Genomic DNA, 4,787 nt, shown 5'->3' with positions numbered 1-4,787 from the left:
AGGGGTATGACAAAGCCATCTTCCTGAGAAGGAATATACTCATTAATAACATTTATTAATAAAAGATGCTTTCTGTGAATAGCAGCCTTCGATAGCACTCACTACAGAGGAACCGAAAAGAAGGGAAACAGCAGGGTGCTGGAGCCCTGGCTGAAGGAGATCTGAAAGCTGACGTGGCAGCTGGCAGACCCTGAGCCTGGGAACTCAATGTGGCATTGCTAAGTTATTGACTTCTGCTTTTCTTCCTCTCCCACTATAAAAATGCCCTCATTTATCTTTCATCAAGTGTTTTATTCTTTGGATAGACTCTTCTGAGTTACTTAAAATAAACCTAACTCTCTGCACTACCAAAATGTCTCCACCTTGACAAAGAGGATTTTAGTTCAACATTTCAAAGTTGTGTAGAATATGCCCACCATGTGCCAGGCTAGAGAAAGACAAAGGTGCAAGCGTCTAGTTGGCGAGAAAGACAAAGGTGAGGACGCAGTAAGATGAGGCTTGCAGGGCTCACAGGAGCAAGCACATGTCCATCTAAGCAGTCAACGATGGCTTTGCAAGGGTGAGACAACAAGCCACATGACTTGAAAAACAAGTAGGATTTTCCAGCCGACAAGAAAATGAAATAATATTTAAGGTATGGTTTCTGGAATTCTAAACATGAACGTATTTCTTCATATTTATCCCTTATTAAATTTTATATCATTTGGGATGATTTTCCAGCCTATTGCATCCTTTTGAAGATTCAGCAAATCTTCTAATTAGATGAAGTCATTTGTGAAGGTGATAGCTACTTATACTAAATGGGAAAAGCTAAGAGCAGCCACAAGGCACACTTTTGTCCAAGTATGCCCCCTGGAACCAAGAAATGTAGATTGGGTCCTGAATAGGTACTGATAACTTATGAGTGTGTCAGGAAGACAAGGAATGAAACAGGTTTCCACATGCTGGGAGAGTTAATTACCATCTTCTATAGATATTTGGGAGGGGTTGCAAATAAAATAATATCACCATGTAAGAAGGGATGAATGGCCCAGATGTCAAAATTTTGTTTCATGCCTTGAATTCGAGACATACAATGAGAGTTCATTGAACTGTATATGTATTATTTCTTCTAAATAAAGGAAATAATCTTAGAGGGACTGATATTTGATAGTCCCAAAATGCTACAGTTATCCTGTTTTCCAGTAAGTATACACAAGTCATATGTTTAATAGTCTGCTTATGAGCAATTCTATGTCCTTCTGCTTGATTATAGTTCATATCCTATTAATTGGTATAGAAAATCTGACAATTCCCAAGGATAACAGACCTCTTAATTCCTCACTGCCATTTCTTGATAATTTTTCTAAACTATACCTTCTGTCCTTCCTGGTGTCTGGCTTACATTTTAACATTTTCTTGTTCCTGTTTAAATTTCAGTTTAAAGCTCTCTTGATGGGGATTTTGACTCTTCATTTGGAAATGTTATAGCTGGTATGTTTTTAAAAATACCTGGGTTTTTTTGTTTTGTTTTTTTACTTCCATCGTGTTGGTGTGTGGGAGGCCATGCTTTAAATCATGATGTGCTAAAGTAGCTGGAAAATAGAGAAAGAATTTTATGCACAGACATCTAAGAGACAAGGAATGGCTTTAGTGAAAAGAAGCTGTTGGGTCCCTAAAGGACTTAGGAGGAGAAGAATTTGCGGCACGACTGGCAGGGAAGCTGCTAGGAGCACTTGAAGCTCGGTGTTCACAAGCACCCTCTTTCCTGTGTTCTTCTGGGCCTGGTGGAAAATCCACAGGCCCCGTAAGTGGCAGATGACAAGGGCCGGTCAAGATGCAGGTGAATCCCACCAACAGGAGCACTTGCTGACCCTGGAAAGTCTCTTCGCGTGGCACTGATGATGTTGCCAGGCTTCAGCTTCATCGGTGAAATGAATGCAGTATTACATGACAATAGAGCCAAGGGCTTAGAAATACACACTAGTTCAAGGTAAAACTGAGGTCCTGTTTTCCTCTAATTTGGAAAGAGAGAGAGTCCCATAACTGTAAATTACATTCTAGCTCTGAGGAACTCGGCTAAGAAGTTTTCTCTTCAGCAAGAGTATCTGGATTACTGCAGATTGACCCTGGATTACATTATCAACTATAAGAGAACAACCCCACAAAACGGCCAAAAATGGCAGAAGCAGCATTTCAAGATTTTCCTACTCATCCACTATCGAGATTTATTCCTTGGTTTCGACACGATGGGTCCAAACTTCTGCTCAAACCTCTAGGATCACCACCTGTGATTTCTAGAGAGGCAGCTAAAGATGTGAAATGGTACTTAACCATTTCAGAACATGACTCAAAATCACAGTTATGATTGTACAGTAGATCTATTGGAGTTTCAAATTAATTTGAAAAAAAAAAGAAGCACTTAATCTGGTCTCACATGCCAAATGAACAGACTAATTCTGAAAATATGAATAAACAATCAGAAAAAGGAAAACAGCACTTGAAGAGGTCTTGGAATATTTCAATTTCCAGCAGTAATTGTACTAAAAAGATGTTTCCTTTATGTAAAAAATTGCAAGATAGCTTAAAGGCATTAAATTTGCACCCTCTTTATAGAGAAAGATGGACAATAGAACACACTATTTGTAACAGCCAAACTCTGGGATACATTTGGGCAAAACTCAATCAAATCATCAGGCACAATGAACTGCGATATTGTAACACAACGATTCAGAGACATTTAAGGTAAATACAAATTTTCTGTGATGTTATGTACTGTGAATATGCAGGACATCTTCTTAAAAGAAAATTATGTCTTACTGGGAAAATGAATTTATTTGTACATAAATACAGTGTTATTTTTCGCATATAATGAATTTCACTGTCAAAAAGAATATTGTGAATCAACTGAGCATGGATTGAAATAATGAAATGTAAACTGTTTTACTGGCTTTAAAATCTTTAACAACTTTTTTTATTTGACCATTTGCTAAAATAGTCTGTTTATTCTTAACATTAAAAAAAAAAGTACCTGGGCAAATGCAATAAATGTTTTAAAACAAAATAAAATAGGTTTACTTCCTCTAAAACACTTCAATCTTTCGTATACTAATGTATATTGAAAAGCTTCAAGAGAAAGCTATAATATGAAATGTTTGCCGTATTTGTTTGCCCATGGAATCCTTTTATCACATAATATCTCTTAAGGGACACATTTATGGAATCACTGCCATAAGCCACAGATCAGAAAATAAAAGTCCTATTCCTTAAAATCATCTCTGTGCATTTAGATATTCAATTAACATGTTGTCCTTTCCCTTTGGGGTTTGACCTTCCATCCAGAAGAAGAAATTAAAAATGATACCTTTGTTTTCTGTTCATTCCATCACCTACTTAGTAATACTTTCACCAAAGGTATCCTTTTGTTTCTTCTGGCTAATTGGCTCAACTTTGGTGTACTTACGTAGGCGTGTGTCTGCCTACCTAGAGCCACTTCCTTTGGGAAATTATCTTTCTCTTATTGCAAAAAATGCTGCTCCACCAACCCTGCCCAGAACGAGCAAAACTAAAACATTCCACCTTCTCTAGGTCAGGATTGTGCACAGGAAGCCAACCAAGACAGTAAGATTTATCCCTGGAGAGGACTATCAAAAAAGAAACTGAAAGAAAAAGTCTTAGTTTGCCTGAAATTGCAAGCTATAAAAAGAATGCAGGTATTTCAATTCCAGCAACCATCATGGTCAAATCCTCTTTTGCCTGAGGAAGTTTGAATTAAAGCGTCTCAGGCAACTAGAAAAGTGATCATGGTTTTTAGTTATTAGGAAAGTGCCAATGACGCCTATAATTCATACTCAACCAAACAATACCCAGTGAAACTGAACATTTCGCCATTTGAAAGAGGCACCAAACTCAATGGAAATAAATGATAGCTGACTTTCCTGTCTCTAGCTCCATTTCTATTTCCCTTTAGGACGACGTTTGCAGACACAAGGTTTTTTCTTCAGAGTGAGTTGCTTAAGAGCGGAGATGATTTATCTTCCTTATTTGCATCTTTCATAAATCCTAGCAAAGGGTCCAATAAATATTTGTTAAATTATTTCTTTGATATCTTTATAAATTGTGCATCATAGTTTATTGAGAATTAATTTCTCCATCTCCAATTAAAATTCATTCCCTAGAATTCAAATCACATACCAATCTTAAGATATTTTGCATAAATTGTGCTCCAAACTGAAAATCATGTTGAGGGATTTCCTGTGCCCTTGCTTCTGGAAGCCTGTTTTCCCTTGTTTGAATTATTAGTCTCTAAAGACTGGTTTCCTTAGATCAGATTATCAAGATTAACAAGCATTCTGAACTTTGTATTCCACTAGGAAAGATTTTGACTCAATTTCTCGAGGGAAATAGACACACTCTCTACTATTCCTACTATTTATTAGGTTCGCTAATATTACTTGTTAGTTTTGTTGTTAAAATGTTCAATTTTTGGAGAATATGCCCATGAAAGTTTGTTCCTTGAAATGTTGGAGAACACATTCTTTTTCTGGTGCGACTCCTCGCAGCATAGTATAGATGCTAGACGGCCTCCTGACCCCTATATATTTCCTCCGTGTGGGGACATAAAGATCTGAAGATCATCTGAATTCACCCATGGATTTCGGTTACCATAAGTTTTAGAACATTATTTGAGCACCTACTTTCTACCAGTTTCTGCCTCTGACACTGGGAAGACACAGGTGAGAACTGTCATAACCTCTGGCTGCCCTAGCCTTTGTGTTTCTCTTAGCAATGTGCTGTTCTCCCTTAGC

General features: G+C 37.4%; 1 pseudogene; it reads left to right on the top strand.

Annotated features, from left to right (window-relative positions):
- The first annotated feature begins 417 nt into the window (after positions 1-417).
- Positions 418-2,851, top strand: LOC101423885 (shieldin complex subunit 3 pseudogene; annotated as a pseudogene).
- The last annotated feature ends 1,936 nt before the right edge of the window (positions 2,852-4,787 follow it).

The sequence above is a fragment of the Dasypus novemcinctus genome, chromosome 16 (genome assembly GCF_030445035.2).
Source record: "Dasypus novemcinctus isolate mDasNov1 chromosome 16, mDasNov1.1.hap2, whole genome shotgun sequence".
NCBI lineage: Eukaryota > Metazoa > Chordata > Mammalia > Cingulata > Dasypodidae > Dasypus > Dasypus novemcinctus.
The sequence above is the reverse complement of the archived record's forward strand: the minus strand, read 5'-3'. Positions and strand labels throughout refer to the sequence as shown.